This window comes from Mauremys reevesii, linkage group 10 (genome assembly GCF_016161935.1).
Source record: "Mauremys reevesii isolate NIE-2019 linkage group 10, ASM1616193v1, whole genome shotgun sequence".
Taxonomy (NCBI): Eukaryota; Metazoa; Chordata; order Testudines; family Geoemydidae; genus Mauremys; species Mauremys reevesii.
In genome coordinates this window covers 52,313,365-52,337,418 of record NC_052632.1, presented here as the reverse complement: position 1 = coordinate 52,337,418, position 24,054 = coordinate 52,313,365, and the positions used below count along the sequence as shown (strand labels likewise).

General features: G+C 49.7%; 1 protein-coding gene and 1 long non-coding RNA gene across 2 annotated transcripts in view; one reads left to right on the top strand and one right to left on the bottom strand.

Moving 5' to 3' along the window:
- Nucleotides 1–24,054, bottom strand: part of SRL (sarcalumenin) — a 101,703-nt gene that overhangs the window by 74,582 nt on the left and 3,067 nt on the right. The gene's annotated exons all lie outside the window — the stretch shown is intronic.
- Nucleotides 1,438–22,388, top strand: LOC120373397. The gene is made up of 3 exons (XR_005585524.1): nt 1,438–1,532; nt 3,931–3,994; nt 22,189–22,388. It is a non-coding gene; the product is annotated as an uncharacterized LOC120373397 (long non-coding RNA).

The window sequence follows — 24,054 nt, the reverse complement described above, 5'->3', positions numbered from 1 at the left end:
CCATCATTGGTGATTTTTAAGAGCAGGTTGGACAAACACCTGTCAGGGATTGTCTAGATAATACTTAGTCCTGCCTTGAGTGCTGGGGACTGGACTAGATGACCTCTCGAGGTCCCTTCAAGTTCTATGATCACGCGATCCAAGGTAATTTCCTACGATCAACTCTTCTGTGATGTCCTCACTACTTAGGAAAACCAAGTCTAAAATTGCATCACCTCTTGTTGGTTCAGTGATGATTTGATGAAGAAAACTTATTTATCACTGCCAGAAATAAGTGGACCCTACCAGTACTGGTAGCATTTATTCTCCAATCTATAGCCAGGAAGTTAAAGTATCCCATTATGACACAGTTCCACAAAGTGTTTCTCTCTCTAACAATATTAAAGAGATTACTGCCCATAACAGGGCTGCTAAAATCATCCTAACAGAACCTCTTTTACAACCCTTCCCCAAAGTGATTTTGACCCACCTATGCTTCAGTACCTGTATTCCAGCCATGAGTGCTATTCCACCAGTTTTGTACTCCCTATAATGGCTGGTTTAACTTCCCACACCAGTAGCTCCAGTTCCTCCATTTCATAGCCCAGACTCCTTGCATTAGTGTACAAGCATTTCATCTTTTTTTTCCTTGGACCTTATCCAGTTTTCTAGCTTGTGGTGTTCCATTATCCCTTACTATAGCTTCCTTTAGGTGCTTTCCTGCTCCTGATTATTGAAGCCAAGCAATACAGCTGCCTTTGGGTGCAAACAAATGAGTTTCCCACCAGTCTCTTTCCCCTGGGGGTTCCTTCCTGCAAGACAAGCTCTCATTATTATTACTGAACTTGTGAGGCTGCCCTGCTGTCCCAAGGACGTTGTGAGGCAGGTCACAAGTTCCTCAGAGCTAGGTGCATTACAGCACTAGCTGCTCATGATAGCAGCTTTGTGGTTAATCACTGTATTTTCTTTGCAGCTTCTGGCTAAGGTGAAGGTCTGGGGAGTAGAGGCTGTGGGGTCTGTTCCTGGCTCTGCTACAGACTCACTGAATGACTAAGAGCAATACAGCCACTTTTTAAAGGTGGCTACTGATTTGGGGTACCGTGCTTTTTAGGTATTCAACTCAGTCCCTTGGGGTTGAGGTGCTAAGCCCCCAAATCCCAGTGACTCCAGTAGGAGTCTCAGTCCCTCTGCAAATTAGACCCAGCAAGACTCAGTTTGGGAAGCCAAACACCGCGGTACCCAATCACAGCGGTCATTTTTGTGATGGGGGTCTTCACTTCGTCCTGCCTCAGCTCCCATTTGCACACAGGGCTGAGTCTTCCCTAGGGGTTGTGAGGCTCCGTTCATGCACCTTGATACCACATGAGGACAGCCAGGAGCAAAAGGGCTGGAGAAGTGCGAAGTGCCAGTACTGAGCAGCGTCTCTATGGAAACAAGCTGGTACATCACAATCCATGCCAAAGGGAACAGCACGAAGCAGACTCAGGGAGAGGGACTGCACGGCACAACTCCGGTGGGGAAACAGCCAACTCTGCCTCGGGACACAGGGACAGGTCTGCAGCTCCCCCCGCCCCACTGCATGGGACCCCAGTGACACTCATACAGTCCCCACCCTTGACACACATGCAACGCCGCTCCCCTCCCCATGTCATCAGTGACATGCATGCAGCGTAGCTCCTCCTCCCACCCTCAGTGACATGCAAGCAGCCCCCCAAGCCGTCAGTGACATGCACAGTGCTGCTCCCCTCCCGCCCCCCACTTCCTCCCGTCTCTCAGTGACATTGACGGGGTTGGGTTCACTTTGAGAGTGGCGAGGATACTCCCTAGAGGATTCCTGTCCCTTTGTTTATTTCCCCTCCATCTCAGCAACCTTCCTTTGGCAAAGAGAACCAAACCCTGCCCTTCTCTCTGCTGCCTGCCTCCACCACCTCTCCCCTTGGCAGTGCCCACTGGGTGCTGCAGGCAGAGATTCCCAGGTACAGTTTAGACAAAGTAAAACAATTTTGACTGGGCAAAGGTCAACAATCTTGCCTGAGCCAGGCAGAGCGTGGAGGGAACCACAGTACGAATCTCCAGCCTCACTCACTCCTGCCAGCCCCTGAACCTCCGGACCCCTTAATGCTGCCAGTTCGTTTGCTGACTCATTTTAGCAGAGGCTTAAGATAATCCGCCACCGTAGGCATAACTGCAGCATGCGCCTCTCCCTGGCCCACCTACAAACACACCCCACACCCTGGAGTGCACCAGACCGCAACGCCACCCAGTCCAACTCCCTTGTGGCAGATACGCTGAGTGGAAAGAAAGCCAGTTCAAATAATGATACATAAAACAGTGCTCCTAACAGGAGATTGTATTGGTCAGAAGTGGTCAAATGGATATTTTCATTCACTGGGTCTGCTGGAACAGATGTTGCTGAATCACTCATTTGAATGGCTTCAATCCATCCCATTTAAGAACCCAATATTACATAGATGATTATCAATGTTTTCTTGCAGTGCTTAGCTTATTTTAACCAACTTACAAACCATTACAAACTCTAGGGGGCAGCGGGCAGCGCCCGGCCGGCAGCCGGGCAGGGGGCGCATCCTGGGGATTGGGCTCCGGTGGAGCTTGCCCTGCCTGCGTGCTGCGGTCCACCGAGGGGACCTGAGCGGCGGACCTGCCTGCATGCGGTCCGTGCTGCGTCGGTCCCCCGGCTCGCCCCGGCTCGCTCCCCGGGCGCATGCGCGGCAGGTCCCCGCTCCCCCCCGCCGCCCGCCTGGCTGCCGGCGGCCGCGCTCCGAGCCAAATGCCGCCGCCCCCCCCTCCCAGGGAGCCGGCGGAAGAGGGGACCCGGGACCGGGGGGGGGGGGCGGGCGCGCGCGCGCAAGCTTGGGGGGCAGCTACTTTGTAGAGCCGCCCCTGATTACAAAATATGTACTCCACACACAGCAAAATTGGCACAGACACTAACAGATACATAGTCGGAATCTGTCTAGCTCACTTGTGGGTTAACGTTGATAAAACAGGTATTAGAATTCTCAGGGTACGTCTAGACTACCCGCTGTATCGATGGGTAGCGATCGATTTCTCGGGGATCGATATATCTCATCTAGGCGCGATATATCGATCCCCGAACGTGCTCCCGTCGACTCCGGAACTCCACCAGCATGAACGGCGGTAGCGGAGTCGACAGGGGGACCCGCGGACGTCAATCCCGCTCCGTGAGGACGAGAGGTAAATCGATCTAAGATACTTCGACTTCAGCTACGCTATTCACGTAGCTGAAGTTGCGTATCTTAGATCGATCCCCCTCCTAGTGTAGACCAGCTCTAAGTGTTCAGACTCTATCGAATGCTTCGGAGTTGCTGCATGAACTGATCTCACTTATAACATCTGTATTCCAAATTGTACTGTAAGATCTGAACAGGTGTATTGTGAGCCTCTGACTGTACGAATCACCATGCAGGAGAGGGACATTAATTAGTGTGACAAGCTGCTTCTCTACAGACGTTGTTCTGCCCCTGCCTCGAAAGAGGGGACCTGCTGATACCAGATGGGTGAGGGTTGGATCTTACAACTGGAAACTGGCTACATCAGGATTGCGAAACTGTCAGCAAAAGTACTAAAGACCCTTACTGTTGTTCTGCTCTCCTCCCAGTGAGGATGAGTCATGAAAGTGGATCCTCCCATCAGTGGAGTTCGCAACTCAGAGCACAGGAGTGGGATAAAAACCTCAAAGGATCTTTATGCTGCTCGGGGGAGGGTGAGAGGGGACAAGGTGTTCTAGGCATAAGCAAGAGATCCCCAGCTGGTTAGCCTGGGTTAGCCCTAAAGGTCAAATAGAGTTTGCTGAGTATAGAAGCCTGTTACCTTTTGAAACCTAATACTGCAACTTATTTGTGTGTCTATTTGCTTTAACCTTGTAAATATCTCTAATTTCCTTTTCCTATTTAATACATTTTCCTATAGTTTATTATAGGACTGGCTACAAGTGATGTCCTTGGTGTGAGACCTAAGGCGCAACTGACCTGGGGTAAGTGACTGGTTCTTTGGAACTAGGAGCAACCTGAATAGTGCTTTGATTCTTGGCATAAGGGGCCATCTACAACAGAGATATGTATCAGAGAGGTAGCTGTGTTAGTCTGGTTCTGTAAAAGCAGCAAAGAATCCTGTGGCATCTTATAGACTAACAGACGTTTTGCAGCATGAGCTTTCGTGGGTGAATACCCACTTCGTCGGATGGCTTTCGAGTGCCAGTAATACATTTTAACGTTTTTAGAAGGTCTCTTTCTATAAGTCTATAATATAGAACTAAACTATTGTTGTACGTAAAGTAAATAAGGTTTTTAAAATGTTTAAGAAGCTTCATTTAAAATTAAATTAAACTGCAGAGCCCCCCAGGCCGGTGGCCAGGACCTGGGCAGTGAGAGCGCCACTGAAAATCAGCTCGCGTGCCGCCTTTGGCACACGTGTCATAGGTTGCCGACCCCTGATTTAGGTTTACTTGGTCCTGCCTCAGTGCAGGGAGCTGGACTTGATGACCCCCAAAGGTCCCTTCCAACCCTGTCTTGCTGAGATCCTATGACTGAGCAAGGAAAACGAAATAAAATCGTAGCAGATTCAACATGCAGAGGCCAATTGGTTCATGTCACTTCCAAAACGGGGGCAGTACATAGTCTACATGAGACAGTTCTGTTGCTATTCTTACATGTGGAAAGTTCAAACATCCCTTTAATAATTTACTGTCTTTATTTTTATCTTCCTGACAGGTTTACAACTTCCATTTTCTTAAAAGGGTTTGTCTACTTTGTCTCCATAGCAATAAACTTCCATCTTATTATTTCATTATTTACTGTCTAGAGCACTGACCACGTGGGACTGCTTTGCAGACAAATAGGAGGTCCCTGATCTGAAAAGCTTATCCACAGACCCACGGCCCTACTGGTACATCGGACGTCCACTGCTGATTTCAGTGGGAGTTTGGGATGTGTCAGAGAAACATGTTCAGGCAACTGATCCAGAGCGTTGAAGACAAACCATAATCTCTTGCCAAGTTTGCACCACCCTGAGCCAACAACAGAAATTATTAGTTTCTCCATAACACCACAATGTAAATTCTGTCATTGCCTGTGTAGTGTGACGGGGCTCCACTCACCATGCTGGCAACTCCTGTTGGCCATCTTGGGGATTAGCTCCGCAGTGGGTACACCCACTCCCAGTGGTGCCTCGCCCACCATCACTTAGGGCAGGTCCATACTCACCGCGCGGGTCGACGCGGTGAGTTTGACTTCACGGAGTTCGAACTATCGCGTCTGATCTATACCTCTGAACTCCGGAAGCGCCGCGGTCGACTCCGGTACTCCACCACTGCAAACGGCGGTGGTGGAGTCGACGGGGGAGCTGCGGAGTTCGACCCCGCTGCGTCTGGACGGGTGAGTAGTTCGAATTAGGGTACTTCGAATTCAGCTACGCTATTCCCATAGCTGAATTTGCGTACCCTAATTCGAACCCCCTTTTTAGTGTGGACCAGGCCTTATGCTCCCGGACCACATCACTCCAAAGAACGTGGCATTCTCTTTGTGACACGGCCCTCTGTCCGTGCCATAATCTGCACTCCCCCCTTCCAGAGGCCAGTGCTGCAGTCCAACTGTCCAGCCACTTCCTCAGTGGCAACTGCAGCCAATTGTTCAGCCACTTCCCCAGCACCCTCTTTGCCCTTCCTTCAGCCTGCAAATCCCAGCAGCCAGCCAGGAGCTCTTCTCTATCACCCCTAGTCCCTGCTAGCAGCAGTGCTCTGTCCAGGATGCTAACTTCCTTCTGCCTGCCAGGCATCCAGTCCTCCCTCCTTGAGCTCCAGGGTATAACTGACTCTGTTCTGCCTTATATTGGGCTGCTGGGCCCTGATTGGCTGTTCCTTGCAGTCCCTTTCCTATTGGCTGCTTCCTGAGCAGCCTCCCTATTAACCCCTTGCATGCCAGTCACAGTCAGTCAGTCACTAATCTACCTCATCCAGTTCCTGTCAGGATGATGCAAATATTAATAGAGACAGGGGAACCATAGCAAGCAATGCATGAATTAAAGATAATAATGCATACTAGCTTTGCTGTATGCTCCCTACCCACATAGTATCACAGCAGCTACCCGCACATTGCATTGAAATAATATCTTTTATCCATGATTCTCACTGTGATTGACAAGGGCAGGGAGGTATTATTGTCACCATTTTACAGCTAGGGAAACTGAGGCAGAGATCAGTTAAGGCTGAAATATTCAAAAGTGTCCACACAGCAGGGGTGCCTTCTTTTCTGGAAACAGCTCAGGCCTGCTCTTGAAAGGCACTGAGTACGGGCAGCTCCCATGGATGTCAATTAACATGATGAGTGTTCAGCCCTTCTAAGAGTCCGACAAGAGGTGATCCAGGCCAAATTGAGGCCCCCCCGCTCTGAAATTAGTGGCCATTTGGGACATATTTGCCTGAACGGCTTGCTCAAGGTCACACAGTGAGTCAAGTGGGAGAACAGAACTCGATTGACCCAACTACTGAACCAGCCACTAAGCCATAATGTACCTCACTTACTCAAATACCTTCAAGAGTGCCTTGGTTTTCACTTTTACTATACAATATCTTCCCAGAACCACTCCCCACTGCCCCACCAGCCTGACCCTCCCAGAGCCCCTGCCTCCCTACCCCACCAGCTTGACCTTCCTGGAGGCCCTGCCTCCTCCTGCCTCCACCAGCTGGGCCCTCCAAGAGCCCCTGCCTCCCCTAGTTGAACCTCTTGGATCCCCCCGCTTCCCCAGCCTCCCCCATCTTCACCATACTGACCCTCCTGGAGCCCTCAAAGGAGCCCCTCCCAGCAGCCTGATCCTCCCAGAGCCCTTGCCTACCCACCCCACCAGCCCGACCCTCCCAGAGCCCCTGCCTCCCCTCCACCAGACTGACCTTCCCAGAGCCCTCAAGGGAGCCCCTCCCAGCAGCCTGACCCTCCCAGAGCCCCTGCCTTGTCCACCAGCCAACACCCCCTAGAGCCCCTGCCTCCCCCTGCACCAGCCTGACCTTTCTGAGCCCTTGATGGAGCCCCAGCCTGATCCTCTCGGAGTCCCTGTCTCCCTCCCTCCTTGCCGGCAAGCCCAAGACCTTGGGTGATAGGTCTGTCCTGCTGCCCAGACCCAGCGGGTGCCTAGCACCAAGAGGGCTCCAGGAAGAGGTGCTGCCCAACATGCTGCAGGTGACACAAGGCAGACTGGGACCCACAGCCTGGCCGGCACCAGAGTCCCACTCTGAATCATGCATCATGCCAGCCAGGCCACAGCGACACTCTCCCTCCCAGCCATAAACAGAATCTTCCTACTTCACCAAAATCAATAGGGTTCTCCCCACTGGTACCTAGAACAGTCCCTGAAATTTTGGAAGTGACTGGACGCTGTCTTCTGAAGTTATCACATTACAAGCAGAGACGTGCCAGCTAAGCTGAGTGTTAGGTCTTACTTCACTTGACCAATCACCCCTGTTTTACACCTAGAGAAATCAAGGCACACCGAGAAGTAACTTACCCATGAGTCACTCATGGAGCTGAAGCTAGGACCCAGGAATCCACTTTTGGCTCTAGCCATTAGCCCTGACTAGCAAAGTGAGGTGGGCCCTTAGGGAACCAGATACCACTGGTGCCATGAATCTCCATTGGACAAGTTACCAGTGACAAAGTGGGGGAAAGAGTGAACGAATAAGGTGACAGGGTGTTTGGTGCCAGGTCCTGAGCTAGTGATGCAGTCATTCCCCCCCAGAGCATCGGGGCATAGACGCCGACTCCAGGGGTGCTTCAGGGCTGGAGCACCCACAGGGGAAAATTGGTGGGTGAAGCTCTCCGCCCCAGCTCACCTCACCTCCGCCTCCTCCCCTAAGCATGGTGCATCCCCGATTCTCCTCCCAGCACGTGCCCTGCTGTTTCACGGCATAACAAGCTGTGGGAGGTGTGGGGGGGAGTAGCAGGAATGTGGTGCACTCAGGGGAGGAGGCAGGGAAGAGGCAGGGCTGGGGCAGGGATTTGGGGAAGGAACCCAATGGGACAGAGTCAGGGCAAGGCCTGGGGCGGGAAGGGGTCCAGCACCCCCCAGCACGAGGAGAAGCTGGCGCCTATGCATTGGGGTAGGCAGGCTGTGGTGGATTATGGGACAGCACCCCAGAGTCCCAGTTGAAAATGTGCACTTTGGTGTTGGGCTGGCTGGCTGGCCCATCTCTTTCCCCATGACAGTGACTAGTTTATCTAAACCCTTCCATGACACAAACTTTTCTCTCTGTGGCAATCTGACAGGCTGTGGGCCAAAGTCTAAGCCAAAGTCCATTGAAGTCATTGGGGGCCTCCCAGGCAGCAGAAGGAAGGGCTTCATTGCATTGAAGAGAAAGACCCAGTCAAGGCATTTCCATCATTCTAACAGGGCGATCCCACCTTCCTCCATTTCTAACCACTGCCAAGGAGCCAGGTGCTGAGGAAAACAAACCATTGTGCTTGGTTTTGAGATGCATGGACTGCAGTGATGCTGATGCACTAAAGCATTCAGGTCGGATCCCCATTAACATTTCCAGCACCTCTGAAGCTGGGATTGAGCCACTGCTGCTCATTCATGCCTCAGTGCACCTGCCAGTCTCATAATGGCAACAGCTGCTCTAAGAGAACCACAGCACTCTAGCGGAGTCCCTACACCAGCCCTGGGAGAGCTGCTCCACCTAACGCAACCTTCCACTCCCTACTGGCAAGGGGAGACTCACCCACCCAACAACTAAACAGCTCCTTCTCCAACCAACCGCCCAGCCCACCTCCAGACAGGACCCCCCCTCCACCCAGACAAGCACTCCACAGGCAGAGGCTGCAGGATGGCTCACATTGTGAGGAGGCGCTTCCGTGAGACACTGGGAAAGGAAACCCATGGGAGACTGAGAGGGATGAAGGTGAAGGATTGATGGGTCGGAGGGAAGAATAGGGAACCGAGCGGGGGGAAGGCAGAGTGTATCACTATCAGTGTCATTGATACAATTATGGTTGCACAGTGAGTAACTGCAACTTCCCCAGTGCAGCACCTGATGGGGAACACCCACCCGCTCCGCCCAAATGCCCTGCTGGAGGCTTTGCTTCCTCTGCACAGCATGCCAGAGCTATGTACAAACATGGGCAGACAAATGAGGTACTGATAGCTTGTGCTTGTTGGTGGTAGCCAGCAGGGCCGCCCAGAGGGGGGGGGCAAGAGGGGCAATTTGCCCCAGGCCCCAAGCCCCACAGGGGCCCCCACCAGAGTTTTTCGGGGCCCCTGGAGCGGGGTCCTTCACTCGCTCTGGGGGGCCCGGAAAACTCTTGCGGGGCCAGGCGCAGGAGCTTCTTCTGCTCCCGGTCTTTGGCGGCAGGGGGTCCTTCCGCTCCCGGGCGGAAGGACCCCCCGCTGGCGAATTACCGCCGAAGACGGAGCGGGACCCGCCGCCGAAGTTCAGCTCGGTCTTCGGCGGTAATTCGGCGGCGGGGGGGCCCTTCCGTTCTGGGACCCGCCGCCGAAGTGCCCCGCAGACCCGCGGTGGGGGCCCCCCCGCCGCAGAATTACTGCCGAAGACCGGGCTGCACTTCAGCGGCGGGTCCCGCTTCGGCGGTAATTTGGCAGCGGGGCGGGCCCCGCCGCGGGTCTTCAGGGCACTTCGGCGGCGGGTCCCGGAACGAAAGGGCCCCCCGCCGCCGAAGACCCCGGGCCCCCGGAATCCTCTGGGCGGCCCTGGTAGCCAGAGTCACAGTGCTGGGTCCCCCTCACCTGACTTTCATACTGCTGAAAGATGCCAGAGTGAGATGCTGACTATCACCAAGACTGGCACATTGGCTGATTACCACCAAGACTACTCCCCCATGGCACACCTCAGTGCTGGGTGGGAAGGGCAAGCTGCAGCTGGGGGGCGGGGGGGCCTCCAGTGGCTTCTTTGGCCTTTCTGCTGAGTGTGCCAGGGAAGGGGCCAGTTAAGGTAGTGTTCTGCAGTGTGGTCCCCTAGCCACAAGGAACAGAATGGAGGCAATCAATTCAGTTCACCTGGGCCCCCAAAGTGAGGTGCAGATGTCCCTGATGCAGTCAACACTATCTGGGCTGGATTTGAACCAGTTACATGAGCACAAAACACTCTGTAGTACAACAGCCCTTGAGATATCCAGCCCTAGGTCACAGCTGTTTCATGCCATAAAAGCCTTCTTGGTGTATTTTGCAATGAGATGCGATGAAGAAAAATGCAGCGGGAAGGAGGCACTTCAAGCCACTGGCAACGTCTCCTCTGCCCCGCTAAAGAGTGACACTGAGATACACGCTTAGGAAGCCTGGCCCCACTGAAGCTAGTGGGAGTTTTACTGTTGATGTCAATGGGGCCAGGCTTTCACCCACAGTCTGCAGTTCCCTCCAAAGTGGAGTTTGTTGTCCTCTGCTCAGTGAAGAGTTATTTGCTTCCTCTCAAACACGGTCATGCTCCTGTATCAGATATATGGCCTGTCTACAGAGCATACTTTTGAGCAATATACACACCAGATGTGTTCATCTCTGCTAGGTATGGCTGAAGTTAACTTTTATTTTAAGCTGTCATACACCTAGTGGCTAAACAGTATAATACAATTTAGCATCCATTACATCTCCCCATTTAAGTTCTACATTCCTACCATCTATGCAATACATACTATCACACAGCCTTTGAAGTTCAGTACATATCAATGTTAATTGTCTCTGAATCATACTGGTTTTCTAATTACACAACCAAAACAACTTGGTTCACAACAAGTAACAACTTGGTCACCTGACTGTCCATTAGTCGCAACATCTGGCTGTGGTTAGTCTAGAATTCTTTATTATTATTCTCCTCATTGTTCTGCATCTAACATCTGTAAAGTTTGCTCTTTGGGTTGTTCTTCCTGAGGAACAAACTGTAGATGTCAACTGTTGAACTCTCCACTGTCGGTCTCAATCACATATGATCTGGGCACTGAATTCTTTGTCTTTATGACAGCTGGAGGTGTCCATCCTTTCTCTCCCTCCAAGTTGACATGAACTTGGTCACCAGGCTCCAGAGCTGGCAGTTTTCTAACTGAGTGACATCTGTTGTAAAACAAGTCTTCATACGCTCTTTTAGCCTTTTTATCCGATTTGGCTACTCTGTTTCTGGCCACTTTGGAGATGGAATTATGGTTCCAACTCTGGAAATGAATCTGAGTTGTCTTCCCATCAGGAGTCGTGCTGAATTATATCCAGTAGCTGCTATTGGTATTCTGTAACTCAGAAGAGCAAGGAATGAATCTTCTTGCTGTAGGATTTTCTTGATTGTCTGGATAGGTCTCTTAGCCTCTCCATTTGCTTGTGGGTAATGTGGGCTGCTAATAATGTGATCAAAATCATATTTCATTCAGAATGACAAATTCTGCTGCAGTAAATTGTGGTCCGTAGCCCATCATTAGTTTTTCTGGAATATTAAAGTGAGCAAAAGTGCACTTCAGTTTTTTGATAACACTGCAACATCTCTTTCAAATACATGATTGCTGTATACCTGGAAAAATAATCCACTACGAACAGGTAATGATGGCCTCAGAATTCACACTGTATTGTCTCTTTAAGTTGATTTGTAGTGGAGCTCCTTTCAGAAGTCCAAAAACATCAAATCCTCCGTTAAGTTCTTCTGCCTGTCTCACTAGGCCCATCATGGCTGCCACACTGCAAATGAGAAGTCTGTTGGTCTGTGGTCCTTTGATCACATGCACTCTGAATGCAAAGCTTTTGTCTTTGTAAGTTGTTTCTGTGGTGAACGGGCCCATATAGTTCTGGATACCTCCAGGGCTAGTCAGAGCTGTGTCAGGCGGCTTCAGCTCTGGGTGGGGTTTATGGTGATTGTAAGTCCCATCTGAGATGAATGCAACATTATCTCCTGAGTCAATTTTAAAGTCAGTCTTGCTATGAATGTTCAATTTCACTCTCCAGGCAGGTTCTGTGTTGTTACAAGTGATAGATCCCAGAAACAATGGTTCTTGATTGTCTGTGATACAAGTCAACTCCCTGACTGCTTTGGTGCAGCAATTAGCTGCAAAATGTCCATATTTTGTGCATTTATTACACTTTTTTCCTCTGGCTGGTCATGCATTATCTTTTGGGATGTGACTTTTTCCACACCATGTGCACATAAGCTGGAATTTGTCCCTCTTATGAGGTCTTATGATAATGATTTTTAACAGACATGCTAAACCTATTTACAGCTTTTAAGCTAGTGTCTTGGTTTCCAAGTTGCTCTTAGTTTTGCTGTCTCACCAGTTCAGACTGCTTTGCAATCTGAATAGCCATGTGTAGACTTAAATCTGTTTTTAATTGTAGCTGCTGTGAAAGGTATTTATCTGTCAGCCCAATAACCAGTCTGTCTCTGGTATTTTCATGTCCCAAGATCTCAGTTTTCAGCCCAGGCATGCAGAGCTCTTATAAAACATTCAATATTTTCCCCTGGTTCTTGAATTCCTGATGGAAACAGGCTCTTTCATAAGTCACATTTCTCTGAGGTATAAAGTTATACATCAAGAAAGATGATTATGAAAGGATTCTCTCTGTTTTCAGCAAAGTCAAAGGATTTAAAGATGTACTCTGCTTGCTTCCCCATAGCATACAATTAAAGAAGATACCTTTACATCTCCAGTTTCTTGGTGGACCTTATTTTGCTCTTTGAAATCTTGCAAAATACTGCTTCCAGTCTGTCCATTGTGAAGGTTTGTCAAAGCTGAAGTTCTCTGGGGGCACTGAAGAGCAACAAGTTGATGAGATCTTTCAACCCTTATCTCTTTTTCCTTCTGTCTGCAACCTTTGTTATTTTCCTGCTGTTTCTGTTCTCCTTTGGCACTGTTTACTTCTAACATCATGTCATGCTTCTGTATCGGATATAGACTGGCTACAGAGCTACTTCTGAGCAAGATACACACCAGATGTGTTCCTCATAAAATTCTTTAATGCACTGCCAGGAATTGCTGTTAGCTTAAATAAAGGTATTTTATACACAGTGGCTGAACAGTGTAATACAGTTTAGCATTCCATTACAGACACCAATATGAGAAAACACCCATGCTCTAAACACTATTGCTAGGGAGCAGAATAAAAGCAGAGCTCCCTCACCCATGGAACAGGAATATCTCGTGCAAGGAGGTTACACTTCAGAAATTGAGTCCTACAAGATTGGAGTTTATTCTTGTAATTTAATATAATTTTAGCTTAGCTACCCAAATGTCATACATGTGCTTGCCTGAATATTACCACCCTGGAGTCAGGGCATCGGAGCTTCTTGAAAGCAAGGTCAGCCTGGAGGTCAAATAGAAGACCTTGTGACAAAACTACAGGAAATTATCTTTCCAGTGGCAGACAGCCAGATCTGCTGCTCTCAATAGTTCAGAGGAGTTCAACTCCAGTCATTCATTCAGAGCACTTACTTACAAGACACTACTAAAGCAGAGCCAGTCAGAAAATGGGATTCCTCCTACCCCCACAGAATATTTCATTGAAAATGGAAAAAGTATATTTTTGTTGAAACATTCAGCACAGAATATTGAGTTTTCATTGAGCCAAAAACTGAAAAAATTGGGGTTTTCAGACAAGGGGGAAAAAAATCAAAGTTTCAAGGGATGCAGACACTTTCTAAGAAAGTTTTCATTCAGTCTAGAACCCAATTTTCCATCAAAACTTTTTTTGATGGAAAAATTTCAACCAGTCCTACTGCTAAGGTACCTCCCAAAGACTTATTCGGCACTTTATAAAATCCACATAGAAAGATGCAGTTAGCCACTAATGAAATGCAGCCATCTCTGCAGTGAAAAACTGGGAACTACGTTCCAGACTAATAGGATATTACAAACATCACACACTTTGCACCTTAGCGAAAGTTCTTCCTGTGGTTAAATATATGGCTGGAGTGGATGACAGGGATGCATCAACTGGATTGTCATATGGAAAATCTGGCTCCCAATCCAGCCAAGATACAATGTTATGTGAATTGGACCTGGAGGTACCAGACAACACAAAATGACCATCCAACTTAGCACTTGGCAAACTGTACTTGGTAGAAAAAGGGGGCTGCAAGTCAAAGGTGAGATGCATTGGCAGAACTGTGGGAGCTCGTGACTGATATAGGAGGGGGAGCTGCTGATCAGGCCTGAAATGCACTGGCAGAGAATGGAGTAGGACAGTGGTACAATGATGCACAGGGCAGACCGGGTATGGGCCAGAGTTGTGGGAGGTTCCATCTCAATGAATATGCTCCCATGGTGACTAAAGCAGGCAGTTACAAACACAGATCCATTCTGGAAGGAAAGACCAGGTGGAAGGTGTTGAGCCAGTGTGAACTTTATCTCATGCTGAGCAGAGAAGGGGGGAAAATAGAACAAAACAAAAATTCCTATGGCCATGTCTTCACTGGACACGCTGCAGCTGCACTACTGTACGCTTCAGTGTAGACACTCACTACAGCGAGGCAAGGGTTAATCCACAAGTGCTGGGAGCTAGATTGATGGAAAAATTCTAGTGCGGTGTACTCCAAGGGTTACGTCAGTTTAACAATGTCACTCAAGGGTGCGGATTTTTCATATCCCTGAGCAAGGTAGCTGCGTCGATCCAGCTTTTCAGTGTAGACCTGGCCTCAGGCACATTTGCCTCTCTGTTTTCAGCACCACTTTGGGGAGGGATGACAGCTCCCTTCTCTTGGGCCTCTAAGATGAATGTAGGAAAGCACATGAAAAATCAGAGTCCATTCTTATTAAACTCTGCCCTCCACGAGCCATGACAGCAGGGCAGTGACTACAGGGATGCAGCAAGCCTCAGGAGAGGTACTATCTGCCTCCTGCTGCTGCTGCACTGCTCCTTTCTAGCTAATCCATCTTTATAGCGTAACATCTGCAAAGATCCTATCACCACAGTATCCTGGTGCTGTACCGTCAGGTTCTAAGCCCTTTCTGCCCACTCCTTTACGGAGGTGAGCCATGATGCACAAGGCTGAAGGCAGAGAGAGCAAAGCTTCGAGGGCTGAAGGGGTCCAAGCTAAGGTCTCATCAGATGCACTGGGAATTGGCAGATTCCAACTTAAATAAACCATCCGTTCCTCTGATCTGTCAGTGGCAGTGACGCCCTGCACAGTGATCAGAATGACAAACTCCCTCTCCAGAGCCAGAGCTCTACAAAAGGCCCTAGGGGAGCACAGAGGAATGTTTAGGGGTGGGGAGCTTGGCAGGGCCTGGGCCAGTCCCCACAGAGGGGTGGGGAGGGAGTGCCACCCAGCTCGGCTCCACCCATAGGCTCCACCCATAGGCCAGCTCTGCCTCTAGCCCCAGCTCCACCTCAGCCTTGGCTGTGCAGTAATTGAGGGAGCCACAGATTCCATTACTGGTAAGGGGCAGGTGTGACAGCAGAAATTTGGGCACCACAGTCCTGGAGTAACTGCCGGAGCAGAGAGAGCTCAGGGATTTGGAGTCAGACATACCAAGAATTCATGGAAAGCGTTCACTGTCTGCATGAGATTGGACGGGGAGGGAGCTCCCTCGGACTGGAATCCTGGAGCCTGTGCCGGGGTCAGATGGAGAGCGGCTCCTTTGGGCTGGGAGCAATCGTCTGCACTAGTACCCATTGGGAGAGGGGTCTCCCAGTCTGCAAACATGGCTTGAATTTGAGGAGGAGCATATGCGGTCTCAGGGCTTTCCTGAACTCTCTGCTGTCCAGGTTCCAGTTCGGAGGCGGATCAGGTGCTCAGGAGCATTCCTTCCCATCGGAATTTGCGATGCTGTCTCCAGTTAATACAAGTGTCAAGCTTAAGCCCTTTTGACTGATGGTGCCACGTGACGCAGCTGGGAGCTGCCCTCCAGTCAGCCAAGCCCCAATGTCCCATTCATCGTGCTCAAGGGGGGCTGCAGCTGGCCCCGACACACCCATGGGCTCCAGCAGCAAGTAAGGGCTTAAAATAAGGGGTGTAGAAGCAGAAAGCCCATGTGCGTGTCCCACTGCTGTCGTTTCCTGCCCTGCCGCAGGGAAGGGCCTGTCCAGGTGGCCAGCGGACTGGAAGGTGTGAATGATTTAAGGCTGGGCCCATCTCCCCAAAATAGCTCTTCATGCAGGCGTGAGGTTTGGGCGGTAAAAGCTCCATTTCGTGGCCTGGCACCCTCCCCCCCATGGATCCCAGCTGGCAGCTCCAGTTTCCGAATGGAGCCAGGAAACTCGGTGGCTAGGGCAAGTTCAGCACTTCAGACCCAGCCGCCCACCCTGCTGCTGAGGCCGTCGCTGGGGCTCTCCTCAAGCAGGGGCTTTCCCTGACTGACAAGCAAACCTGTTCTCCTCTACGGGGTCAGTGGGGTGTCCTACATGTCCAGAGCTGAGCCTGGGGGCAAAACCCCTGCACAAGGGGCCGTGCCACAGCTGGGGTAGTGAGCACAGACGGCCCAGCTCCCCCCTGCCCTCGCCACAGGGCGCAGCTGGCGGAAGCACAAGGGACAGTTCAGAGACGAGGTGCAGGCAGAGCATTCCATGCAGGTGCAGAGAAGAACTGGGGCAGACTGTGGGGGAGGGAGCCAAGGTCTAGTTGGGGATAGGAGGAGGGCAGGAAAGCCTGAAGCAGCCAGGGGAGAGGCAGGGATGGATCAGCCTCCACCATTCTGCCCTAGCTTCCCATTTGCCTCTCTCCGCCTGCTCCCCCCTGCAGCCCCTCGCCCCCAGCCAGCCGCTGCTGCCACCTCCTGCACCCTGGCTGGGCACCAGCAGGGGAAGCTGTGAGAGCGGAGGCTGGCAGCCTCCCTGCACTCACTGCAAGGCATTCCCTGCTCCACCCCTGCAGCCCAGCTAGAGCTGGGGGTGTCCTCGCTCCCAGAAGCCCTGGAGATGTGCCACCCTACAGGAGCCCATGTGCCACATTTGCCCTGCAGAGTGCAGGAAGGCAGCCCCACTGCAGCCACCACACTCTAGGAGGGGCGCCTCCTCCCCTCCAGGCCCCCAAGCCAGACTGCAGTAGGCCCACTCTGTATGGCCATTAACATTCCCAGGCCATTAACATTCCCCCCCAACGCCCCAGCTAGAGTGCCCACAGCTTGCTGTGCGGGAGCGAGCTGCCACCCTCCAGCCCAGAGACAGCTGCCCTGGGGTGGAGGATGCTGTCAGCATGCAGAATATTTTCCACATGGCAGCAGGCAGCGTGAACTGCTGCCTCTTGAATCTTGGTTTCCTGTTTCACTGGTGTGAAAGACAAGTGCAAAGCACTTCACTTAGGAAGGAAAAATCAAAGGCACAACTACAAAATGGGGAATCTCTGGCTAGGTGGTAGCACTGCTGAAAAGCATCTCAGGATTATAATGAATTGTAAGTTGAATATGAATCAGCAGTGTGATGCAGATGCAAAAGGCTAATAGTAGTTTGGGGTGTATTAACAGCAGCGTTGTATGTAAGACATGGGAGGTAACTGCCCCGCTCTACTCAGCGCTGGCAAGGCCTCAGCTGGAGTCCTGTGTCCTGTTCTGGGCACCACACTTTAGGAAAGATGTGGACAGACTAGAGACAGCCCAGAGGAGAGCAACAAAAATTATCAAAGGTTTTGAAAACCTGACCTATGAGGAAATATTATTGTAGATGAGCGGACTCACCCCGCCGCGCCTCCTGCTGGTGACTCCTGGGAATTAGCTCATTCCAGCTCCGGAGCACCCTCTGCACGCCAGTGATCCGCCTTCCAGCTACTGGCCCCCGTGTCCCTCCCAGGACCCCGGTGCCCTTTTACCTGGGGTGCTGCTCCCTAGCAGTAATGTCCTCAGTCTTAGGGTCTCCCCTCCCTGGGGAACCCACACCCACTATTCCCACCTTGCCTCAGTATAAGGCTACTGCCAGTCATCATCTAGCCCCACACCCTGGGGCAGACTGCAGTATCAGCCAACTCATCACTGGCAAGGAGAGTTTGGACCTGCTGCCTTGCCCTACCCCTGGGCTGCCCTCTGCAACCCCCAGTACCTGTTGGCCCAATACTAGGCCGCAGCCTGAGGCTTTCCAGGCTGGAGCTCCCCAGCTTCTCTGCCTTTCCCCAGCCCTGCTTCACTCAGGTACCCTGTCTCTAGCTCCCTGCAGCCAGGCCCTTCTCCCTCTACAGCTAGAGAGAGACTCTGTCTGCCCCTGGCTTCCCTGGCCTCTTTATACAGGCCAGCTGTGGCCTGATTAGGGTGTGGCCCAGCTGCGGCCACTTCCCAATCAGACCAGCTTAGTAGCTCCCAGCCACAACCCTCCCCCAGGGCTGTGCCGCACAACCTTGCCCCTTCAGGGCAGGAGCAGGGTAAGCACCCTGCTACAGTTATAAAAAAAACTGAGCATGTTTATTCTTGAGGAAAAAGAAAAGGGGGGATGTGACAGAGCAGCACTCACCTCTTGAGTGCTTCCTAGCGGCTGGGTGTGGTGCTGCAGTCTTTTTCCTGCCCCCGGCACTTCCTATAGCAATAGTTCTCAAACTTTTATACTGGTGACCCCTTTCACATAGCAAGCCTCTGAGTGCGACCTCCCCTTATAAATTAAAAACACTTTTTAAATATATTTAACACCATTATAAATGGTGGATGCAAAGCAAGGTTTGGGGAGGGGGCTGACAGCTTGCAACCCCCCATGTAATCAGGGTCGGCTCCAGGCACCGGCGCAGCAAGTAGGTGCTTGGGTTAGCCAATGGAAAGGGGCGGCATATCCGGCTCTTCGGCAGCAATTCAGTAGCAGGTCCCTCAGTCCCTATGTCTACAGCACAAGTGTTATGCTTATAGGTACCTGTCTCATCTTTAGAGTTGTCAATTTGCCCTGTTCTGACATTTCAATAGGGGCGCGTTGCAACCTCCTGGCAACCTTGCATCTGTTTTCAGCTCCTCCCTAGAACATTTGGTTCAGTGATGGCCTTCACACTTATCTCTTAACACACATTCCTTATTCACACACAACACAGAATTGATATACACAGAACATTTGAACAGAAACATCAAATTGCAACGCAAGAGAAAAACAACCATTGCATTCTTTTACTTATTTTAAAATGCTAAACCTACAACTAAGTGGTGACCCTAAAAGATCTGTCACTCCCTTGAATTCAGCACAGACACAGATTCCGGATGAGGCATCTCTACCAATGGCCCATTAGGCCATTCCTTTCTGCTTTCCGAAAGGGTGGCTGGCAGAATATGGTAAAATCATACACCAATACATTTAATACATGCTACATTATTATTCTTTGTCCTTCATTTTAAATTATACAAAACACTACCATAAAATCCTACTACTACACAAGTACAGACCACATTAGGCACAAAACACCCAGAAAAGCTGAGAGAGGTGGCCTCACACCCAAGGAGATCCCAAGAACCGAGCCCAGCAGCACCTGTGATCACAGCCACAGACAGGCCCGGCCCATGTATGGATTTGCATACTGTGGCGTTACTGTGTGATGTAATCTCACACCTGTTGGTCTATCCCAAGGAGATAAAATTACAACAGCTGCTGTACAATGATATCAGATCTGAACACGTGATTCTTAGGGATTATTAGCTGATGAATTTCATGTGTAGGGGGAGTAGGAGAGAGCAGGGGTTCTTTCTTGTTTGGCAACTGTGAACCAGCACTTTACAATTTTCCAACATCCATTTCCTCTGGAATCCCTCCCACCCCCGCCTCGGGTGAATAATTCTTGCTCTGTTGGGTGCAAGCAGCTCTTTTGCCAGTACTCCAGCATTCAACATTTGAGTTCGTTTTGATTGCACACATAGGTCTCATGGTATTATTTCCTTACCCTGATTGGAGGAGGAGCATAACCCTTGGAATCAGGTGTCTGGCACAAATACTCCCATTTACACCTTTGAAAGTTGGTCTCTGGGAATATTCTCTAAACGTCACTGTTGCCCTGAGTTTTCCTGCCTATGAGTCCGTTCATTGAAAGAGCATTACAGGGGTGCACAGCAGCTCCAATATGAAAATCTTTCCTCAGGTATAATATGGAGTGTTTCATCACAAGGTTTGGATACCAGTGGATCTGTGGTTTTCAACCTTTTTTCATTTGCGGACCCCTAAAACATTTCTAATGGAGGTGTGGACCCCTTTGGCAATCTTAGACATCGTTTGCGGAGCCCCAGGGGCCTGTGGACCACAGGTTGAAAACCACTGCAGTACAGTAACCCACTCAAAAATGGCACGGCTCTGTCCCCTCTAGTGGCAAGACCATATGGAGAAGTCTATGAGTCTGCTCCTGCCTCTGAACTAATGTACCTGGTACTTCAGCTCAAGCAAAAGACACTCGGGTTTCAGATCCAGTTAATTCATCGCAGATGACCCATCCAGGGGCTCTGCTGGATTCCCACTAGGTTTTCCAACAAAGCTCTACAGGTACCCAGTTCAGACTGCAACATGCATCAGCCAATATTTTACATGGTGTAAAATGTGACTTATGTTCTATAAATGTCTCCAGTCTTATGAATCAACAATCAATCTGTATCACTGAAGAATCAGACAACTGATTCTAATTTTAAAACACTAATAGTCTGCTGCTGCCCACACCCAGGCAATCTCGTTGGCATTAATGGGGCTGCAGGGGTGTAGCTGAGAGAAGAATTGGCTCTCAGCATTCTTAGTTTGACATCTGTCACAATGACATGGCACGTAATTGCCGTTTAATCAGAGACTCACAGAAGAAAAGACCATTTTGGTCATACCTGAATTGTACAGAATTCTTTCTCTTGCTTGCTAACACCTTATTCAGCCTGCTCTTAAACACTACCAGTGAAAGTGTCTCAACCCTTTTCCTTTGAGAGCAAAGCTGATGATAAAATAAAATAATAAATAAAAAAACTGAAAAACTAAGTTGACATTTTGACAGTCTTTCTATTTTGTAGGGTTCAAACATGACCTATTTTTCCTGATGTTTTGGTTTTTTTTTGCAAAATCTTTTAAATTGAATGTTTCATCAAAAAGGTGCTCAAAATGGAGACTGAAATTTTTCTGTTACTGACAAGTCAGTTTTTGGAAAAATAAAAACTAGCAATAAAAAATTCAGTGAAAATACAATGAAAATTCAGTGAAAATAGCACAATATTTTTTTTTGCAAATCAGTGGAAATTTTTGAAAAAACCAACCAACCACACAGGCAAACATTTCTGAAAAAAAAACTCAGCATTTTTCACAAACTCCCCTACACCTCTTTGTATAAAAAAATTGTTACCATCTTTATTTGCTGTCTGGGCCTTGCTATTAAAAACCCTGTCCCTGGTTTCTATCCTAGTTGTATCCTTCCTTAGATTCAAGTCATTGCTTCTTATGCTGCCATTGGTCAAGTCTGAACAACTCTCTTCTTTCATTTATACTGTTACCTCAGTGGTGTTTATTTTTAATCATAAATTATGTTATTCCTTAAATGCTTCATTACATGGTAAGAATCACAGGGAATAATCTTCCCTGGAAGCCAAAATACATAAAAAATATACAGTCGGTGATGTGATAGCAAGGAGAATATATTTCTACTATAAGCCATCAAATATAGACCTAAAACCTGGAGAATTAGACAAAATTCCCATAAACTAAAATTAGAAAAAGAAAGAAAACAGGAAAAACGTGATGTGAAAGACACCGAGAGATACAGGCTGAAAAGTGACTCACGGAATGCCTCTCTGATGGTGAAAGCACCATGAAGACACCTACGTAGCCTCTCATGTTACATCATGAACTCCTAACTGGACATGACCTGAACATAGGTTCATAGATTCGAAGGCCAGAAGGGACCATTTTGATCATCTAGTGTGACCTCCTTTAGACCATGGAACAGGGAACGTCCCCAAAATAATTCCTAGAGCAGATCTTTTAGAAAAACATCCACTCTTGATTTTAAAATTGTCACTGATGGAGAATCCATTCCTCCTCCCTTGGTAACTTATTCCAATAGTTTGTGGTGGATTCTGCTCTTTCTTCCACCCATGTAAATAAGGAGTAGCTGCATTGCACTCAGCAGGTCACACCACTGCCAGTGAGGCCAAAGGCAGAGCCAGAGAGCTTTTGCAATAAGTTATGTAAATGGCCCCACTGCATAATTCTCAGGTTGTCCTGCAATATCTAAGCCCTTGCAGGTATTTTTATAGGCTGGAACCCCGTGTCCCCTGAGCCGCCTTCTTTCCAGACTATATATTTTTAGCTGCCTTGCTCATTTCTCCTCATACATCTTTTCTTCCATTCCTGCAGGACACCAGCTTCTGGGTGGAGGTCATGTGAGAACACACCGTCTCCTGGGATGTCGCGGTTTTCTCTTGCTGCCAGAAGATGCATGTTTCTTTAAATCTATAGCAGGAACCTAACAGGGCTGGAGAGGGTTTGAGGCAGCAGCTCTGCAGAGGGGGTTCAGGAATGACACCGTTTCCTGTAGTCCATTAAAGTTCCTTGTTCCGTGCTAGAAGAAAGTGTCTCTCTCTTGTGATTTGTTACCACTGTCACATGACACAAAGCAAAATGAGGAAGTGCACAAAAGAGCAGCACAGAAATAGGTAGCTCCACAAAGCCCATCTGTGCCCCCCAGCAAGAGATGCTGCCCAGGTCTAGTCCCTGGCATCACAATGGCTCAGTCCTGTATATGCTACACGTACCTGGGAACCCTAAAAACAATGCATAGCCATGGAAAACCAGCAACAATGCCACCCGGGGCCCCTGATGAAAACTCTTATCACTGCAGAACAAGGCACAATTTCCAGCTGTGCTAGTGAGGCGCACACATAAGGGATGATACAATCTATAGTGACAGGACTGCAAAAGGCATTGATCTGATTATGGGCATTGACTGGTATGGGAAGGGTTTGCAGAGAGCGCACAAGACGCTTTTTGTAGCGTCTTTGTGACTTCCCCATGGTATTCCTGCCACACACACAGTTAGAGCAATGGGACAGGCAACCAACAAGGAACTCAGAGTTGAACAGGTGCATGCTGCACAGCAGAGGGTGTATATGTGTATTTGCATGGGAGGTGGGGTCATTTAGTTAAAAGGAGAAAACTGAACTGCTTTTTAAAAGTGGGTAAGGCAGATTATTTGAGGCCCCACGTGCAGAAGAAAGTAACTCCTCCCTTGCATAGCTGCTACAGTCACTAACACAAAGCGAGAAGTGCCGCTCCTGTTTGAGGGGTTGGTGGGCTCAGCAGTAGCTGCTGGAAAAACCAGCTGTCTTTCTAGATACTTGTGTGACTCCAGTGAGGGGAGCATCGGAGTGTCTCCTAAGTACATAAAAATAGAAATGCTAATCTCTCCACTTCCTTCCCAGGCCATCGGAGAAACCCTTCCCTGCATCTGTCGCTGCTAGGAGGAAGGGGAGGAGCAAAACACGCATCCCTGACCTCAAGTCTTGGTAGGTGCCATGGCTTTCCCATCCCTCTGTAAAGGCTACGGCCCAGGTGGCATGAGGGCAAACCTCCCCTGACTGACATTCGGTGTAAACTTTAATTCACGGTTGTGACATCATAATGATGAAACCAATAGGATTCCAGTATGCAAATGATTCAAATAGGACTGACCGTCTGTGTTGCGCGGCTCATTACCTCGGAATGGGAAATGGGCAAGGCATGAGGAGGCAGGTAGCTGGTGCGGTGGCAGCAAAGTATCAGTGTCTGGCCAAGGACGGGAGCTAGGGACACAGCTGAGCAGACTTGGCAGGGAGGAGGGAGGGTGTGGGGAGAGATGGGTAGATTTGTGTAGGCCGCAGCAGGGGATGGGTTCCAGGTGTCCCTGTGTTGGAATGTGAGGGAGGGCTGCCACCCAGCAGTCTGAACAGAGGAAGTGGCACATGCAGGGTGGTACCTGCACATGCAGTGTGTGGCGTAGTGAGGTACACAGGAGAGCTGGGCTCGGGGACAGCTCTGAGGTTACGGACCAGAGAAGCAGATGGGAGGTCAGAGCTGAGAAGGGATCCAGGATGTGTCTGACAGTTCCCAGACAGCTCCCTGCCAGTCCCCTTGGGGTGCCACTTGTGCCCTCCCCACCCATGGATTGTGAGGCAGTGGAACGCTGTGCTCTGTGCGTCCCACCATGACATGGTCCCAGTTTCTCTCTGGGCACCGATGCTGAGA